General features: G+C 42.4%; 1 protein-coding gene and 1 long non-coding RNA gene across 2 annotated transcripts in view; both read left to right on the top strand.

Annotated features, from left to right (window-relative positions):
- Positions 1–20,998, top strand: part of LOC140522079 (uncharacterized) — a 47,762-nt gene that overhangs the window by 17,089 nt on the left and 9,675 nt on the right.
- On the top strand, positions 17,693–20,527 carry LOC140522164 (uncharacterized). Its single transcript, XR_011973238.1, has 3 exons — positions 17,693–18,132; positions 19,307–19,371; positions 19,449–20,527. It is a non-coding gene; the product is annotated as an uncharacterized lncRNA (long non-coding RNA).

The raw sequence follows: 20,998 nt of genomic DNA, 5'->3' as shown, positions 1-20,998 counted from the left end.
AAGCACAACAATCGATGTAGAGTGTTCGCATCATAGCTGGACAAAAGGTTTTTCTGCGTAAGTCGACAATTTGGAGAATGTATTCAACTGAATTGATGTCATTTAAATGGCAACAAGTCTTGTTTTCAGTTTTCTGGTCAGAACAGTAAAATTGGTTTTCAATCTGTAATGTTACTTTTATTAAGCTTCAAAATTTCATTGTGGTTTCAGGAAATTATTTGGTAAGTAATGTGAACTTTAAAAATCATAGCTACAGGGTGATGCAATTATGTTCTTCGGAAATTCAATTCTCTTTTGATCTGGATGCTGTGAAATGGTGAGTTAAAATGTAGGAGAATTTGATTACAATGTTGAAAAACTGCTAAGTATTGAATTGGATGTATTTAATCTAAAGAAGAATAGCTTTTAGGAAACGTAGAACAGATGTAGATTCTCATTCTTTGGAGACTGACCAAATGCTTTGGGTTACCACATCTAAGCCCTGGGACAGAAGTTGCTTAAAGTAGTTGATGAGGTAGAAGCCCAAGCCCAGACCTTTTTCCCTTGGATCAGAAGGGCTTTTGTCCCATTTGTCTGAAGGGCCCCTCAGGTTGATAAAGTGGTGGAGCTGCCCTCAGTACCCTGTCCTCCAGTCTTCTGAGGATTTGGAACAATGGGAAAGCCTGGGTGGTGGCAGTGCTCACACTTTCTCCACCTCTCTCACCAAGCCCTGGGCAAAAACAAAGACTGAAGGTAAGGTTACCCACCTTAAGATGGTTAAGTTCTCTGCTTTAGCCAGTTACTCTGGCCCTAACCACCCCTTGACCCCCTGGGTCATAGACATTGAAGGGGAAACTCAAGAATGTCTCCAGACATACCCCCTCCCCAGCCTACTTGAGGATCTGTTGTTTAAACATTCCTTCCTTATGTCCTCCTGTTGCTCTGTCCCCTTGCTGGAAAGGAGGCTAATGGTGAAGTTGGGGGAGCCAATTTTCTCTAGTTAATCCTCCCATCTCCTTTTTCCCTCTGTTCACTAAATCTCCCCATGTTCTCTTGAGAGGGTGGGAGACAGTGGGCGACAGTGCTCCCAATTGCTTGGGATCTGGGAACTCCAGAGGGAGCTACTTCTTCCACCCCACCTGTTGTTAGCCTCTCAGACCCTAAAGTGCTCCTCCATCTCAGCCAGTATCTGATTAAACCTGAGGCCTGGGAAGAACTACAACCTTTCGTTGAAAAATTCCTTAAGTATAAAATCCTTGTCTCTTGTTCATCTCCATGCAACACTGCAATCCTTCCTGCAAAAAAGCCTCATGGACAATACTCACAATTTATTTTTGCCTTTCCATGTAACCCTCCTTTATTTGGCCAGGTTTCAGTAAGGGACGTAAAGGACCTGAAACTAACAGGTAGTAGCTTAATTCAGTGTGTGGGGGATATTCTTATCTGTAGCCCCACCCAGGCGGGTTCTTTGGCTGCTGCCACTGAAGCCCTTAATTTCTTGGGCATTGAAGGTTATAGGGTGTCTTTGAACAAAGTCCAGATAGCATGCCAGTCCATAAAGTATCTAGGCCCTGAACTCAGGCCCACCTCTCACTCCCCAACCTCTGAGCTAAAAAGGACCATCCTGTCTATCCCTGTTCCAGCCACTAAGAAACAAGTGTCAGTGTTTTTAGGCATGGCTGGATTTTGGAGACTCTGGATTGCTACTTTCAGTTTTTTGCTCAACCCCTTTATGACCCTCCTCAAGGCACTGAGTGGGATAGGTTTCGTGAAGACTTCTCAGATTGTAATTCTTCTCCCAGGGGTGAGGTAAGACTGAGAGGCTCAAGGTTACTATATTTTTAGAACAGAATAGTTCGATATAAGGATATAAAACTGTGTAGCACATTAGGGTCTCAATGATTGGATAAAGTTTACCTAATTCTTCAGTGTCTTCATTTCAAAAGGGATTGGTTAGATTTCGATCGTATTCTCAGCTAATGAGAATAATGGTCAGTGGGGGGGGAGGGCCTTGCATTAGGGTCTATATAAATCACTGCCTTTTCTTTGTCTTCTGCTTTCCTACTCCAGGTGAACTGGTGTAGGATTGTCCTGATTCTTGAGAATCTAGTAAATAAACTTTCTGTCATCACTTTGAGAGGCCTCTGAGTAATTGATTTAAGTAGGGATCTGAGCCAATCCACCGACTCAGACCAGGTTAAAGCTTTTGAGACTCTGAAAACTAATTTGACCACCACTTCAGCACTGGTTCTACCCAAGCTAGAAAAGCCTTTCACTCTGTATGTTGATGAAAGGAGAGGACAGGCTTTGGCAGTCTTAACCCATTCCTTAGGACCTGACCCCAGGCCAGCTGTTGTTTTTATTTACTCAAAATATGCTTTCCTTGTTCTCTATACCCATGGAGCAATCTGGAAAGAGAGGGGATATCTGCCAGCAAAAACCTCCCCTATCAAATATGCCCTTCTATGTTTTAGCCTTGCCATAGTCATCTTTAATTTTCTCCACAGACGTTATCTTTTGTGCCAGGGAGATTGTCTTTTCTTTATACTCCTTGTGTGCCTGTTTGGTCTAACCTCCTTGCGAGATTCGTCTTTTCCAGAGTGCAAGCCATCAACTTGCAGATGACAACCCAGGCTATATACCAACCTCTGACTGAATCCTAGGTCTCCAGCCCACTGGACCTGGCACTGCCCAGGTTCTGAAATCTGACCCCTTGAACAGGACCCATTGAGGCAGGGACAGTTCTACATCCCTTGCCAGCAGGAAGCAGTTTTAGAAGCTGAGACTTTCGCCCCTTACCACAAAAGAATTTGGGTCTAATCTGTTGGAGGGGGGAATGATGAGGTAGAAGCCGAAGGTAAGACTTTTTTCCCTTGGATCGGGAGGGCTTTTGTCCCTTTAGTCAGAAAGGCCCCCAGAAAATCTGGGCTTTGGGGGCTGGCTCCTTGGATTCCCCTTCCATTTGTGCCAGTGATGGTGTTCAGACTCTAGAAACCTCCCTGAACTCCCTTTGAAGCTCCCCACCTGGCCTTTGCAGATAGGTTCCCTGCTAATCTTGCCACTTAACCCGGCCTTTCATAGTCAAATTTGTAGCCAGTTCCTCCTGAACCTTTCATATTCAAATTGATTTCCCTTGGCCTAGCCAAGACTTCCTTTGTCTGTTACCTCTGGATTGCCCCACCTACATCCCACCCAACCACATCACTAGTCACCCCAATCTCCTCAAGACCCTCCCTAAAGCCCTCCTCCCATCACCCGAGACTACCAGACCACCCCCCCCAGATCCCTCCTACACTCTTTTCTGTATTTAAGGTCCATCTTGCCTCCATGAAGGCCCTCAGATTCAATCTATCTGGCCCCCTTGTGGAATACAAGCGTTCCAACTGCTTAGGTTCCTTAAGAGTCAACCTAAGGTGGCGAATCCTTAATAAACTTTGTTTTCTTTGGCTTTAATAAAGCTTGTGTGGAATTCATTTGAGGAAGACCCAGCATGTCGGTATTCTAGGGTCCCCAGCACCCCTCAACCTCATCACTAAACACGTGCCCTGAAGGAATATTTCATATCCCTTGAATAAAGTGGGTTCACTCTGTCCTTTTGGTGACCTCTCAAGGAACGTAACCTGCGTGAGGTGGCCATGTACCAATGTTCCGGGAACTAGCCACTCCCGGAACACATAGATAATACTTGGAAGATTTGGCTAATCCCCCCAGTAGATGATTCATTAACTTCTATCTTGTGGCCCCCGTATGGTATGTCCTTGATGGGTAAACATCTGCATTCCCATGGCCATGTGCCGGACCAGCTTGGAACAGCATACAGAGCCGTTGGCCAAAAGCCTTCTTTGTCTGGATCCCTAGAAATTCCCCTCTCTCAGGGTAAGTCCTCGGAATCTCACCCATGGAGAGGATGCTCTGCCTGGGACCTCCTGTTCCCAATGCAGACCCTGCAAGCTGTATCCCGGGATTCCCAGCTAAGAAAATTCAGGAGTTGGTGCTGCCCTGGATTCAGGTTCTCTCTTCCTTGTAACGCTTATTTGATTATCGTTCTGGTTATAGTAGTGTGATTAGTGTTTATTGCACGTTGCTGGATATGTTATTGTAAGAAGCCTTTATCCTGCTGTCTTGGAATATTAAAATCTATTTTTTCCCTGTTATTGTGACTGCACGCGTAGTTTGTGGGAGAGAATCGGAACCGAAAGTAAAATTCACCACACATGCCCTTAAATGCCGAATTAAGAACATCTGATTTTCAATGAGCCACATTCTCATTCAAACTAGGAGAATGCTAATCAAACTGCTTGCGTTTGGTGAATAACCTCCGTTCTCAAACTAAGCTCCCTTTGGCTGTGAAGCCCAGGCTTGCCTGGAAATCTCCAGCTGGCCTCTGCCTTGTTCTCCACCTCCCAACTCCTAAAGTCCTGAATCTTTCCTCCAATAAGAAATCAGGTGGAGGGTGATGGGGGAGGAGGAGCCCTCAGAGCTGACCAGCCTGGTGGGGGTGGTCCAGGTGGAACAGGAGCTCTGGGGTGGAGTTTGGAGGTCTGGGTGGAGTCTAGGGCAGAAGAGGGGTCATCCCAGTAGTCAAGGCTGTATCCAGTTGATGGAGGGCAGGTCTTGGGAAGGAGAGGGAAATAGGGTCCTGAGTGCCTGAATCTGGGTGTAATTGGAGGAAAGGGGGCCTCAGAGGCTGGGAGCAGCCTCTCAGAGTGTACTGGCTGAAAACTGGAACTTGTGCTGAGATCTCTCTGCATTCAACCCTTGGACTGGAGTTCCCTCTGCCTTCTTTCCTCAGATCTCGGATCACGCTGTCTTCTCTTGGACCTGAGATCTCTGCCTTCTGGAGGCCATCTCTGGGTTCAGGTGCCAGGTAGGTGTGAGCCAGCCCCTCACAGACCCGCTGGCTGTTCATCCCATTGGGTCTCGTCCTTCCCTTCTGACCATGTGGTGAGTCTAGCTCCAGGTCCCCCTGGAGCAATCCTTCCCCCACAACCTGGTTCCTGGAGAGGCTTCCTACTGCTATCTCTTTTCCAGACTCCCATTCACTTCTCAAGAATCTGGGGCTACCCCCATTTAAGATTTTGTCAGCTTTTCACAAAATTCCCCTCAGGGATCCAGGAATCCTCTCTTGAGTAAAACACAAGTGAAAGGCTTGAGTGACCCTGGAATTGCCCGTGTGAAGGCCTGGATCTGCCTCCAAGGAATTGGGCCCCTCAAGCCTTTTTTCATTCAGAGACTAGGCTAATTGTGTTGCCAGTAAATAAAGGAGGGTGAGATGGTTTTGTTTTTTTAATCTGCCCTTTTGGTCTGGTCAAGACTGACTTTTATAGGGAAAACGTAAAGATAGTATGAAGTTTAGGGATGGATTTGAGGGGTGGCAATTTGCCTATGGTGATCCTGAGGTAAAGGAGAAGGGGTCTGGATGAAGATTAATATCCTGGGGTGTTTCCAAGGTAACCCACAATGGAGGGCTGGGCTGAACGAGGGCCACCTCGAGATGCAATTGAACGGATTATTCAGTACGTAGGTGGCTGTGTGGGAGAAAGTTCTGGAGCTGGGTTGCCCTTTCGGGTTCCTGGTCCCCTACCCAATCAGAGGGAAATCTCTGATTCAGGAGCCACTGAGCCTCTGACTGCTGTTTTCACATGTGGGATTCCAAGCCCCTTCTGCTTCTTGGTGATCTGAGTGAAAACTGGGGAGGGGAAGAGGAAAGAAGAGGAATGGGAGAGAGTGGGACCATCTCTTTCCATCTTGACCTTGCCTCTGGGCTTCATTCTCTCTGCTGAGGGCAGGGCCTCACTCCCTGTAAATCCCCATAGCCCAGCCTCCTGCCCAGCAATCCTTCTGTCTCCCCAGCTCAGCCTGCAGAAGACCAAAGCCTGGCCCAGTCTGGGAGTGTGGAGCCAGAAGGAATGGCCCTGGACAGCTGCCGACCCCCACCCCAGGTGAGTGCACTCCATCTACAGATTTGACCCCCCCAAAGAGGCCATTTCCATAGACAAAGAGGATTGTCTGCAAGTCTGGCAATCCTCTATCGATTGTTTCTTTATGAAAGTAGGCAGGACGTTGAAAATGGTAGTAACAACACCGCTCTGTTCTCTGTCCTTTGAATTAATCCATGGCATATTGGTGTCACAATCACGAACTACTCCTCATCCCCAGTGGCTGCCCTCCTAAGACCTCTCCACTCTTTCCTCTGCTCTGTAGTGGTCTTGTCTTTGGTTCTGTATCCATGCCTGACACCCCTCCCCCACATATCCATAGGACTGCTTTCCCCCTTCCCCTTTGCCTCTTTGTCCAAGCTCTCCCTGGCAGACCTGGAAGACAGGATGCTCTGTTATGCTCCATGGTGTAATCTACACAAATAGTTAATCTGTCAGTTGCACCCTGTCTTGTAGTTGGGCATCATCAAGGGCACACTGAGGGGGCAGTGAGGGGTGACAGGAGTAAATGCTATGAGCAGATGCTGAGGTGCTCCTGGCCTCTTGCATACTGTGCTCCTGTGTTTTTGGAAAATATGGCAACTCTAGAGAACAGGTTAAGTTGGCTTCTGGTTCACATTCCCATGTTCAAAGTCCCTTCGCAGAGCTGTTTGGACCAGGCCAAAGAAAAGAATGCCTTCTTTAGCTGTTACTTAGTTAGCATTTGTTAAGGGCTTAGTACTTCCCTTGTTAAAGAGGATACTGGAAAGGACTGAGTTGGGGAACTATTCAAAATTCTGGGAGTTTTCTTTTCCAGTGGGGGAAAGAAAGGGCTGTCCTAAAGGAGACACTCAGTTCTTATCAAACAGGTATAGGGGTCAAAGGCAGAGACCCAGGAGAGTGAATTACTTTCTCCCTCCAATCTACTTTTAACCATCTTCACAACAGCCCTATAGAGTAGTTGCTCTTCTTATCTTTATTTCACAGTTCAGGAAACTGAGGCCAACAGATTCAGTGAGTTACCAACCAAGGTCACATAACTAGTCAGTGTCTGAGGCCTCATTTGAACTTAGATCTCCATGATCTTCTCCCATTCCATAGCTGCATCCACAGTGTGTTTGTGTGCCCAGCTTCCCACAGCTCCTCCAGCATTGGCTGGTGCTATTGTCATTGCTGTCCGTTTTGCAGAGTGTGAGATGAATTCTCAGTGCTGTGGTTTTCTTTTCTCTTCTTAGTGTTTTGGGGCATTTTTTCATATGGCTGGGGATTCTTGGCAGTTGCTTCTGAAAATGTTTTTGTTCAGATCTTTTAACCATTTATCTATTGGGGAATGGGTATTTGTTGTTTTCCAGTTGTTTTAGTCTTGTCTGACTCTTTGTGACACATTGGGGTTTTCTTGGCAGAGTTATTGGAGGGTTTCCCCATTTCTTTCTCCAGCACATTTTACATAGGCGAAACTGAGAAAACTGGGGGAAGTGACTTGCCCTAGGTCACATTGCTAGAAAAACGTCTGAGGCTAAATTTGAACTCAGATCCTCCTGACTCCAGGCCTGGCACAATCTACTATGTCTCCTAGCTGCCATTGGCTTTTAGTCTTTTTTGAAACAATGTTTCATTTTTCCCCAATTACATATAAAAATATTTTTATTCCTAAATTTTGAGGTCACAGTGTTGTACCTGTCTCCTTCCTCTTACCCCTCCTACATACAGTAAGCAATCCAAAACAGGTTCTACATATGCAATTACGTAAAGTATTTTCATATTTGTCATTTTCTTGAGGGAAAAGTGAACGAAAAAGAAAGCAAGCGAAAACTCGTGTGCTTTGGGTCTAGTATTCTGAAACAGTTCCTTCTATGGAGGGAGAGAGCATTTTTCATCATGAATCCTTCAGATAGTCTTAATTTATTATATAGCTGAGAATAGCTAAGTTGTCACTGTTGTTCATCATGCAATATCGCTGTTACTTTGTAAAATGTCATCCTGCATCAGTTTATGCTGCATCAGTTCATTTCAACGTTTCTAGGTTTTTCTGAAATCATCCTCCTTGTCATTTTCTGTAACACAATAGTATTCCATCGCCATCATATGCTACAACTTGTAAAGGCATTCCCCAATTCATGGGCATCTCCTCAATTTCAAATACTTTGCTACCACAGAAAGAGTTATTATAAATACTGTCGTATGAGTAGGTCTTTTCTACCTGTTTAAAAAAAGTATTTTGTGGATAGCGAGTTCATAATGTTATTGCTGGGTCAAAGGGCATCCACCTTATATAGCATTTTGAGTACAGTTCCACATTATTTTCCATGATGAGTGAATCAATTCACAAATCCAGCAACAATGCATTAGTGCCTCAATTTTCCTATTTCCCTGAAATATTTATCATTTCCCTTTTCTGTTGTATTAGTCAGTTTAATAGGTATGAGTTTGGTTTTAATTTGAGAGTTGTTTTAAGCTGCTTTTTTCTAATCAGTACTCCTTCAGAAAATTTTAATATGATTATAAATAGCTTTGATTTCTTTGTTTGTAAACTGCCTATTCATATCCTTTGACCATTTATCAATTGGTTTGTGACTTGCATTCTTGTAAATTTTGACTCAGTACTTTATCTAAATATTTGATATGTTTATCAATTTTTTCCCAGTTGTCAACTTTCCCTGTAATCTTCGTTGAATTGATTTTATTTCTGAACAAAAAAACCAACTCAAATTTAGTACAACCAAAATGACCTGTTTCACATATATTAATGCATTTTGTGATTGAGTCAACTGCATTCATATTGGCAGTTATGATACCTGTATATATCCCTCCATCCTATGTCCCCTTCTCACTCTCTCTTTCTTTGACCTTTTACCCTCCGCGTCAGTGTTTTGCCTCTGACCAGTACGTCCTCCAGTTTACCCTTCTATCAGTCTCTCCCCTCCCCCCTTATCCAAGTCCCTTTCTACTTCCCTGTTGGATGAGGTAGATATCTGTACCCATCTCAGCATGTATATTATTCCCTCTTTTTGATAAGAGAAAGACTCAAGCCCTCCATTCCCAGCTCCCCTGTGTTCCCCTTCACTGTAATAGCTCTTCTTTGCTTCTTTTCTGTGAGATAATTCACCCCCATGTACCTTTCCCTTCCTTCTTCTTGCAGTGTCATTCTCTTTCTCACTCCTTAGTTTTGTTTTCTTCAATATCACCCTATCACAATTAACGTATACTGTCAATGTATACTCTGTCTATTTGCCCTAATAGTCATAAAGTTCTTCAGAGTTCCAAGTATCCTCTTCCAATGTAAGAATATAAACAATTTAACCTCATGGGACCTTTTGTTTTCTCTTTCCTATTTACCTTTGGATGTTTCTCTTGGGTCTTGTATTTACAGACCCATTTGTTGTTCAGCTCTGGTCATTTCCTTAGGAATGCTTAAATATCCTCTATTTATTGAATGTTCATTTTTTCTTTCCCCTGAAGGATTTTATTCACTTTTTCTGGGTATGTGGTTCTTGGTCACCATCTTAGTTCCTCTGTCCTGCTGAATATCATATTCCATTCTCTCTGATTTTTTTTTTTTATGTAAAAGTTCCTAATTTTTTGTGTTAGCCTGACTGTGGCTCCATGACATGTGAATTGCTTCTTTCTGGCTGATTATGCTCTTTTTTTTTCCTTGACCTGGGAGCTCTGGAATTTGTCTATAATATTCCTGGGAGTTCTCATTTCACGTCTTTTTTAGGAGGTGATTGGTGGGTTCTTTCAATTTGTGTTTTGCCCTTTGGTTCTTAAGATATCAGGTCTGTGACAAGAAAATACCACATGGGGTCATGGAGGGTCAGACATGACTGAAGCAACTGACAGCAACAGTGACATCCATATAGAAGGTGTTGTAGAGTATTGTATGAGATGTTGGTCTAATGCTAATTTCCTTCCAGACTCCACAGTGTTTACTTTAACCAATAAGGAGTATTGCCTCAATCAGTCTATTTTCCATTTTACCAAACATGGTGTTTCTGAGTTCTAATGATTCTGAGTCTCCCTTGTTTGATCTGTTCCATTCATTTCTCTCTCTCTTTCTCTCTTCTCTCTCCCCTGCTCCCCATCCCACATAGTGCTGACCAATGCTGTCTACTTTAGTCTGATGTCTCTTCCTCCTACATTCTTACTTCTTTTCATCATTCCCCTTGATAATATTGTAGTGATTTTATTTTTCCCAATAATTGTTGTTATTTTCTTCAGCTGTGAAATATGTCAGTCATCATTTTGTTATTATTACTGATGTTTTTCAGCCATGTCCAAGTCTTTGCGACCCCATTTGGGGTTTTCTTGGCAATGAGGTTGGAGTGGTTGTTATTTCTCCAGTTCATTTTTCAGATGAGGAAACTGAAGCAGACAGAGTTAAATGCCCTGCCCAGGATCACATAGCTAGTAAGAGTCTGAAGCTGAATTTGAACTCAGATTTTCCTAACTCCAGGCCCAACATTCTATCCACTCTGCCCCCATTATTTCATGACTATAGAATTAAATGTCTATATATTGTCGTTAAGTCTTCATTTGAGTTTGAATCTTTTATCTTTGAACCAATATCCATTTTTATTTTATTGCAGAATAAAAGGCTTTATTCATAATTTCTGCCTTTTTATGTATGTTTGAGTATCTTTCTGCCCCAGACCACAATTACTTTTTTCAAAAATTCCATGGGGTACAAAGCAACAAACACTGTCTTCAATTCTGATTTGATTTCTAAAGACATTTGACTTTTTTAATCCTTGAACATCCCTTTTTATCCCTCATTGCTATATATATATTTTCAGGATAAATCTCCCTGTGCTGCATACTGAGCTTCACTGCTCTCTGGAACACATTGTTTCATTCTCTCCTCATATCTAGTAGGTTTGGAATAGTCTTAAATATTTCAGTTTCCTTTTCATTGCATTTGAAAGTTTTTCTCTTACTGGCTTTTAGAAACCTCTTAGCCTCAAGGACCTGACAGTCTAAAAGAAGAGGAAAACACACAAATGATAAACAGTTTGGAGTAAGCCCCTGTTCAGGGGCTCAGAGCTAAGCCCCAGAGGTGTTGAGCCATCTGAGAAATGAAATGTCTGAAATGGGCTTTCTACTTAAATGAAGGTTGGAGTTCATAACCCCATCCTGTAGGGAGGAGAGATGAACATGGAAGGCCTGCATAGGACAGAGGTCTTAAAGATCTTTTGTTGGGTGTTAGGCATTCATGGATCAGTTATTGATAAATAAGAGGGCTGTCTTCCTGAAGTCAAAGCCCCTGTGATGAATACTCCGCAATAAAGAAGAGTAACTCTAGAGACCCTAGTGAAAAACAAGGATTATAAACTCTTGGGAATCTCAATGTCCAATAAACACCTTAATTGTTTCAAAGAAAAATAACAAAGGAAGTGAAAATTTATATCTAGGTTAAAAAATAGACCATGTGTGAGGTATTTTTAAAGAAGAAATTACTATGATCAAATATAAAGTATAATGTGGATGGAGAATTATTCCCAAATGTCAGAATCTCTGATAACTTGAATCATATCCTTATATGGAAATTGAAGACCAACAAATTCGAGGCATATTGACCAAATATTCATTGTGCATGTAACAGATTGGAAATATCAACAACTGTTCCCAAGTGTCCAGGCATTATCAGATTTGGCTTGTCTTGCTTGTATATGACCTCTTCTTTTGACGTTTGTCCTCCCAAATTTCCAGAGTTCTAGAGGTATGTTTAGAGCCTTTACTTCTCTTGAGGAAACTGTCAATATCTTTCTGATGCATTAGTTGAAATACAACCTATAATAATTAAATGTTGCTCTTTTTTTAACATAAGAAAGAACCTTCCACCATTACTCTTATTTCTATGTAACCAAGGAACTGCATATGGCTCCATTCTCTGATGCGTGTGGTCATTTTGACCTGGTAGTAACAACAGGAAAATACAGGTTTACTAAATGGATGAGGTAATCAAAGGAATGAACAAAAAATATCATGGCAGATTTCAAACTGTGTTATAAAGCCATAATTATCAAAACATTGTGGTCCTGACTAAGAATTGAAGTGATGGATCAATGGAGTAGATTGATATAAAGTACCTTATATTAAATGACTGCAGTGATCTGGTATATGATTAACCCAAACCCAAGGGCCTTTCAGGAACTCTTAGTGTGTTGGCTAGAAATGGGAAATTGAATAGTTGCTCATCAGTGGGAGAATGGCTAAACAATCTCTGGTCTATAATTGTAATGGGATATTATTGTGTTATAAGAAATGACTAGGAGGACGATTTCAGAAAAAACCTAGAAAGACTTACTTGAATTGATGCAAAAGAAGTGAACAGAAGCAGCTGAACATTATATACAGTAACAGCAGTATGGATCAATGAAGAACTGTGAATAACTTCACTATTCTTTCTAATATAGTGACCCAAGAAAATGCTCAAAGGACCAATGCCAAAGTCTATTATCTGCCTCCAGAAAAAGGACTGATACTGTTTGCATACAGCCTGGAGCATGTTATTTTCCACCTTGTATCTTATATTCTTTTTCTCTTTTTTCCCCAAGTTTTTCTGTGCAAAGTTACTACTACAGAAATGTTTTACATTATTGCACATGTGTAACCCATGTCTTACTGTTTAGTTGGTTGTTGTCCGTTGTAGTCAAAGAGGACCAAAATGACATCACCATGATCAAGTGAAATTTCAGTGTGTCCAGCTGTGGCTGATCAAACCAATACCAGTTCAGAATGTTCTATCACAGGTTGGGGACAGGTTGTCTGTGTGAAGATTTGGGGTGGATATCCCAGATTTGTGCATCCTGCTTTACTTTGTGCTGTCTCAATTCTGCTTTGCTCAAAGAGCACAGCATCCTCTCTGATGTGGGCACACATGCTGAGCGGTCCTGCACCACTGTCTCCCATGTGGCATAGTCAAATCCAAAGTTCTTCAGAGACACCTTGAGAGTATCCTTCTATTGCTTCTTACCACCATGCGATCCCATACCCCATGCAACTTCTCAATAAAATAGTCTTTTTGACAAGCGTACATTTTGCTTTTGTTCAATGTGGCCAACCCATTGCAGTTGCACTCTCTAAAGCACAGTTTGAATACTTGAGTGTTCAGCTCCAACAAGGACTTCAGTTTCTGGTACCTAATCCTGCCAGGTGGTCATCAGAATCTTCCTAAGAGTTCAAATGGAAGCAATTCAGTTACTTTGCACAGAACTGGTAGGTTCTCCATGTTTCACAAGCATGTAACAATAAGGCTAGTACAAAGGCTCTGTAGACCTTCATTATGATACTCTAATACCTCTTCTCTCCCAAACTATTCTTTGGGGTCTCCCAAACATTGAGCTGGCTCTGGCAACGCATGCATCAACCTCATTGTCAGTGTGTACATCCCTGGAAAGTACATTGGTAAGGTAAGTGAACTTATCAATGGAATTCAAAATTTCTCCATTTGTTGTGACTGATGCTTCCACACATGGATGGTGTGATGGTGGCTGATGGAGCACCTGTCTTTTCTTGGTGTTAATTATGAGTCCAAAATTAGCACAGGAAGCAGAGAATTGATCCTTATGTTGTTGCATCTCAGCTTCAGAGGCTGCATTGAGTGCACAGTCTTGTGTAAAGAGAAAATCATGCACCAACACTCCCTCCACTTTGGTCTTCACTTGTAACCTTTTCAGATTGAAGAACTTGCCATCGGTACAGTCATTGACCTTGATGCTATGTTCATCCTCGTTGAAAGCATTTGTCAACATAGCTGTAAACCTCATGCTAAAAAACATAGGGGCAAGCTTCACAGCCCTGTTTCACTCCACTGCTGACTGGGAAGGCACGAGAGTATTGTCCATTATCCCGAACCTGGGCAAACATGCCATCATGAAATTGATGGACAATGTTGATGAACTTCTCTGGGCAACCAAATTTTGATGTAATTGTCCATTCACTATTAATAGTGTCAAAAGCCTTGATCAGATCTGCAAACATTGTGTACAGACCACTTTTCTGCTCCTGGCATTTCTCCTGGAATTGTGGGGCAGCAATCACCATATCAACTGTTCTTAACCCTAAATGCCCTTTCTGAAACCTCACTGGCTCTCAGATGTATGCCTGTCTTCCAGGTGAAGGATCAGTCCATTAAGGAGTACTCTTTCAAGAATTTTACCTGCAATGACTAAGAGAGAGTTCCCCCAGTGTTTGTCACAGGACAATCTATTCCCTTTACCCTTATAGAGATGGACAGTGGAGGCATCCTTGAACTCTAGAGGATAACCTCCTCTTGCCATATAACTTGAAAAATTTCAGTCAGCTTTTGTATGAGCAATGGTCACCCTACCTTTCAAATCTCAGCTGGAATAGACTCAGCACCAGGTGCTTTGCCACGTGAAATAAGCCTAATGGCCCTCTAAACTTGTTCTTCAGCTGGAAGTTCAGCTAAGGAGGGATTGACTTCAACCTGAGGTAAATGGTCAATGGCCTCAGCATTGATTGATGATGGTCTGTTGTTCCTAATCAATGTGGCTCCATCAGCACTGAGTAGTTGTGATGCACCATAGGTTTTCGGTCCATAAATATCTTTCAGGGAATCACAAAAGCACTTTAGATTGTTACTATCAGCACAAAACTGAATTTCATCTGCCTTCTCACTGAGCCAGGAATCCTGCATCTCTCTAAGCTTTGCTTATACTTTCCTTGTGATGGAATTAAATGCTGCTTTCTTAGAGGTGAATGAGCTATCCTGCTGGTACATCTTGTGGAATACTTCTTTTTCATTTAGCAGCTTCCAAGTTTCCTCATCATTTTCATCAAACCAGTCTTGGTGTTTGTGAGTGTTCTGACCCAGATGAGCAAATGCAGGGCTGTGCATCAAATCTCTGAAAGCTGCCCACCCTTTTTCTGCTCCACTGTTGCCAACTGTGTGTTGGCTCAACTTTCCCTCCAAGTCAGTAATAAACTGTTTATGTTCAGAGATGAGCTCTAGTTTGTTGAGATTAATTCTTCTGGTATTCATTTTGCCTTGGGGATGGTGCTTTTGATGAATGCACATATTTAGCTTGGAAAGGATAATTCTCCAATAAGTGCAACACTGCACCACACATTGCCTCTGTCACTCTCACATCTTGTCTGTCTCTTCTCCTTGCATTCACCTAGTCTATTAGATGCCAATGTTTGCTGCAAGGGTGCATCCATGAAGTTTCATTGCACTGAGGTAAACAGAAGACAGCGTTGGTGATGAGAAGGTCATACAATACACAAGTCTTCAGCAGGAAATGACCACCACTGTTGCTCTTTCCACCTCCATTCCTCCCTAGGACTCCCTGTCAAGTCTGCTTTGTGAGCCTACTCTAGCATTAAAGTCACCCAGAATTATAAGCTTGTCCTCTTTTGGCACAGTGATGATAAGGGTCTCTAGGTCTTCATAAAATTTCTCTTTGACTTCATCAGGGTTTGTCATGGTGGGAACATAGGCCCTGATGGTGGTTGCTTGGCATTTTCCTGCAAATGGCAATCACATTGTCATGAGCCTGCCATTCACTGTTTTTGGCAGGCATAGCAGCTTGTTGATTAGATTAGTTTTGATTGCAAAACGCCCGCCAGTTTCACGGCACTCCCCCTAACTGATCCCACTCCAGAAGAAGGTGTATCTAATTTCAGTAAGGCTGCCTTCTTTTGCCAACCTTGTTTCACTCAGGGCTGCTCTGTGGATGAGATACCTGTTCAGTTCTCTTGCAACAAGAGCAGTTCTTCCAGGTCTACTGGATTTTGTGTTATCTATTAGTGTGCACACATTCCATGTGCCCATGGTGAGTAAATGTTTTGTTGTTTGCAGATTTTCCATACATTTTATAATTTTTGTGTGTTTTGACTGCATAGTGGGATTCCTCAACTGCTACGGTAATCAGGATAGGGTGTTGGGTAAACAGACAGTGTTTAGGGCACTTTTTCTAGCCCCTGTCCTCACACCAGGAGTTGAGCAATGCAATCCTTAAAGGCTGCTCAGACACCCAGGGGGCTGAATTGTCCCACTGCTGCTTCCACTGAGAAACAATGCTGGGCCACCTGTGTGCAGGGTCATGACTATAGCTCCCAGTGTATCCACACCTGCTGCTTCATCACTTGCCTACTGCCAGAAGACTTTGAGGTATAATAGTCAAATGGTGTGGGTGATGTCTTTTGATTCATGTGTGAATTGGATTTAAGTGAGGCAGAGTTGTATGAAGTCATCAGCCTCACTCCCTCCAGAATCATCATAGTTCAGTGGCAGGACCAAGTGAAGATGGCGGGCACTGTCTCAGGAAGCAGTGATGTCTTGTCTAACTAAGCTCTAAGTACTCCATATCACCTGCTCCATCTGCCTTCATGGCCACTGCAAAAAATTATTCTCATCCACCCATTCCACCAGAGGAAGTTTTTGCATACTTGAGGTAGACACCCCCCTAACTCACCAATGGATTTGGAAACACTTAGCTACCCTCAACCTGGTTTACTAGAGTGTGACCAATGCACATGCTGCACCTTGTTGGAGCCACAGGTGAGAATTAGGTGGAACAGGTAGATACCAAAGTTGGAAAGAACCTCAAATAGGGCTCTGCAGTCATCACACCAAAGGTACTGGTCTTCCCTGAGCACACTCTACACCTACACTATGGAAATTAGTGGCAGAGGGAAGAGAGGGAAAGAGTGATCGAATCTGGAACTGAAAGGTATAGAAAAAAAAACATTAAAAAAAACCCTGTAGTAAGGGGAAATAATATTTCAGAAAATGTATACAAGGAAAATAGAGGTTCTCCACCATTCAGCATGGCACCATTCACCGACTGCAGCAAATGGAGAAATTGTGAATCTTCTTTGAATCCCATTACAATTATCTTAGGAAGATTTTGAAGGTCACCTGGAAAAGTACTGCACTCTGGCTTTCTCATGTTAGATTGCCAATCATTCATGTGCTATAGCAAAGAGCACAATTCTGATGGTCTGGCCACGTTGAAAAGCCAAAAGTATGTTTTCCTAAAAGACTTTTATGGAGAACACATGCAAAGTAGGCACTGACAATGTGGTCAGAAGACATAATACAAGGGCATTCCAAAGGTCTCTGAAGCATTTTGTAATCAGTGGTGAGTCATCAGAGACAGTGAGAAAGGACTACCCAGAATAGCTTATCAGCATCAAAGAACATGGTGCAGAATTGTAGCATGTCAAAAGAATAGTGAGATGGGCAAATGGAGAGGCCTCTCCACCCCAAATATTCATGTGGACTGTTTGTTCCCAGCCTGTGGTAAAGCCTTCTGGCCTCTTTTAGTCTGATCATCCATGGTCACAAACATTGTACGTTCAACCTTACGTAGTGATGTCTTTTTAGGCTGCTTTGAACACAAAAATCCAACAACAATGAACAACTACCTTACTAAATATTTTATTAATGAAATAGTAAGTTATCGACAAATGCAAGCAATCATAAAGAGAAGGTAGAGATGCTTTGGCCATGACAGTTTATATTTAGGGCATTCTCAAGACCCAATGTAATGACATAATTCTCCTTCACTTGGCTGAAAAGTCTCATCTCCCTTAGTTCAGTTCAGGTTATAATTAAATATCTCTTATGAATCGTTTTCATGTTTTATCTGGATAGAACTTTGATTCAGGCTCTGAGGTAATTAGCTAGATATTTTTCTTCCCTCTCCTTTAATCAAACATTCATTCTGCCCCTCACACCCCAGAATACACTCTACTTGCCAGCTTCTCACAAACCTGATATAATATTATTTAGAACATTGCTTTTATCAGTTCAAATAAGGAAGAAATTTCACATTTCTCTCGTTCCTCTTCCTGAGATCTTTCAGAATCACAGATAACAACACAAAATTTGTCCCACATTCCATAGTAAGACATTCTTCAGGTTTATTCCAACTGCTCATATCAAATACTTTTCTCAATTTTCAGTGACTTCTCAGTGACTATGGTTTTAAGTATTGACTCTCTTACTCAACAAGGATATGACTCTTAGGTCAGTCCCCTTTTTGCACTTCAGTTTCCTCTTCTCACTTGATATGGGTTAGACTGCCTGAATTCTGGAGTCTTTTTTAGGTCTCAGTCTTGTGACTCTTGATGTTTTAGGAGCTGGTGACATTCCAGGATGTGTCTGTGGACTTCACCCCAGAGGAATGGGACCTCTTAGACCATCCTCAGAAGAAATTTTACAAGGAGGTCATGCAGGAGATTGCCCAAAACCTACTCTCCTTGGGTAAGGACATTTCCCCTGGCCCCTCTGCTATCAAAGGCAGTATCTTCATCCCTTATTGTGCTGGCTTTGGATCATTTATCAATTACCAGGAAGGGAAATGGGGTGTTCTTCTGTCCTTCTGCTGCCTTCTACATCAGACTAGATGGTGTGAAGATAACATGTATGTTCCCTTGTTGCTCCTGTAAGCTGTCTCTTGGCAATTCTAGGTAGCTTGAAGTCAAAGATCAGATCAGTGGTGAAGCATCTCAGTTATAGCACTAATCCTCTGGATTATTTACCCCAAGCTCTCCCTGGACATTCATTGTTTTTGCCAGATCTCTGTAAAGTGCTCAGAAAGTATAGTTCTCTTTGTACCCTCTTCCTCTTTGGGATGGGCCAATTATTTAGGATATCTTTCTTTTTGACAAGCATCAGTTTGAAACTCTCAGCTTCTGGGTGTGCCAAGTGTCACATGTTTCTCCTTAGTCTTTCTTTAAATTGCCTCCACTATCCAGTACAGGTGGTGGAAAAGGATGGAGGGAAATGAATCTTTGTCTTCACCTGTTGTTCATCAGCTGTTGTGTAGAGTACTTCTTTACAATATTATGTTATTAGCTCATATTATTATCCCCATCTGGCATTTGGGAAAACTGAAGCAAACAGAGGTTAAGTGACTTTTCCAGAGACACACAGTTAGTAACTGTCTGAGGCTGGATTTAAACCTTGGCATTCCTCATTCTCATCCCAGGACTCTCTCCTCTGCACTACCAGCTGCCTCTTAATTTCTAGATTATGGAAAGTCTGCAATGCATCCCTCCTATGGTGAAGGTGCACCATGATTTAATTTTCTCATTCCCAGTTGGCTCCATGACCTTCTCCCCCACCTTTCCCCAAAGTTCTCAAAAATGAATGCTATGAAACCATGCTTAAGGGCTTCTGGGAACCATCCTTTGCTCCTTGCTCTCATGCCCCCTATACATGGTAGGAATCACAGACTGGCTAACAATTTGAATTTGAGTAAGCTTCATGGAGTTCCCCAAAAGGAGAATCTCGCCATGAAAGGCACTCCTTGAAGAAACAGTGAAAAGGTTTTATAGGTTTCTTGGGTGGATAGGAGACAAAGCCAAAACTGATTCATCAAGCTCTAGTTTTCTGGAGGTCAGTGCTGATATGGCACATCTTTTTTTGGTTACAGGCATTAATGGAAGAAGTCAGATGTGTGTGAGCATGTTGGAGTGATTCTCAAAATGGAGCAGCTTTGTATGTATACTATTTTCCCTAAAGAAAACTCAATTTTAAGTTTTTCTCCATGTTCATTCCTTATTCCACATCTTTAGGGCTTCTAGTTCCCAGAGAATGTTTGGCTTTTTATTTGGAGGAAAGGGAAGTACCACAAAAGCTGGAACAAGAAGGCCTGAGGAGCTGCTGTACAGGTTAGTGACATGAAAGCAGGTATATGAGAGCTGTGACTCTGGGTCTTGGGGCAGTGCAAGTGCTAGATTTGGGGGCAGGAACACCTGACTTGGAATTCTTTCTCAGAGATTTTTAGTTATCTGCCACTCACATAGAATTAATCCTAGGATATACTTTACGTAAATCATCAACCCATGTGCCCTCCTTGATCTCCAAGGCTCGATCTTTGGACCCTTCTTGGAGAACTGTTTGGCAGATTCATTGAATCTGACAGCCACTCTCAGTCTGATGAAGTGGGTAGTAGAAATTCCCAGGTGTTCCATAGTAAGAGATTCTTCAAGAACCTACAAAGAAGTCTCTGTAATCTTTACCATGCATCTGGTCAGGTCCCATCAGGTTTAGAACTAGAGAAAGTTCACTGAAATAGGAGATAAGGTGTAAAAAGGAGAGAAACAAGGCTGAGGCCAGAAGCTGCATTTGACAAATAAGACAGAGACCAGAATATAGGGATTGAGGTAGAAGCTGGGGCCTGGCATCAGTCATGGGTCCTGGCAATCCATCAATAAGCATGGATTAAGCACCTCCAGTTTTCTAGGCACCTCATCAAGTTTTAGGAAGGGAAAAGGCAGTTCCTGCTGTCAAGGAGCTGCCCATCTGTCATAGAAACATGGAAATGGTTGAGAAGAAACAACAGATCAGGAACCTTGGTCTTAATTGATCTAGGGAAAGGAGAATGTTTGGGAGCAGAAAGCTATCTAGTTCAGTGGGATACATTGGAATAAAGGGGAACTGTAGGTGTGAAATTAATAATTGTTTAAGGAGAATAGAATTGGGGAGGATTCAGAATCGAGACAAGAATGAGAAAAAATCCAGGTACACATCAGCCATATTGCAGAATCAGTTCCAGACTTTGGTGGTAAAGCAAATATTGCAAGTGAGTCACCTGACCTTTTTTTTCCGTGCATACAAAAGTTATGTTTCCAATATACTGTTGTCCATTACATGGACAATACTATTTAGCTTTTGAAAAGGGTGTATTTTAATTTGGAAATATGTGATTGGTAATAAAAGCTATCCCAGCCTTCAGTGAGTCCTAATCTTCTTTCTGGTGTGGTCTCTGGTCCAGTGTTGCTGGCTGTTGACTCATCACAGTTGTGATTGCTCAAGGCTGCCAGTTGCCATGGCAGTTTCTTACAACAAGGCAACAGCTAAGCTTGCCACCTACAATGATTGACTCTTCTTTTCCCTTCAACTTATAAACCATTCTTGGCTTATGAATTGGCCTGATTTCAATATTTTTGTGCCTCGGAGAATAAGAAGACCCAAAGGTAGGGAGAGAAAAGTCAAGCATACAAAAATAAAACGTTTTTTTTTTAAAAAATGTAGAACAAAAGTAAGTGCCATGGAGAAGGGCCATCTAGTTCCATGAACAGATGATGCCCACTTTCAGGGTTGCTCGTCCAGTGTCACCTGC

The sequence above is a fragment of the Notamacropus eugenii genome, chromosome 1 (genome assembly GCF_028372415.1).
Source record: "Notamacropus eugenii isolate mMacEug1 chromosome 1, mMacEug1.pri_v2, whole genome shotgun sequence".
Taxonomy (NCBI): domain Eukaryota; kingdom Metazoa; phylum Chordata; class Mammalia; order Diprotodontia; family Macropodidae; genus Notamacropus; species Notamacropus eugenii.
The sequence above is the reverse complement of the archived record's forward strand: the minus strand, read 5'-3'. Positions and strand labels throughout refer to the sequence as shown.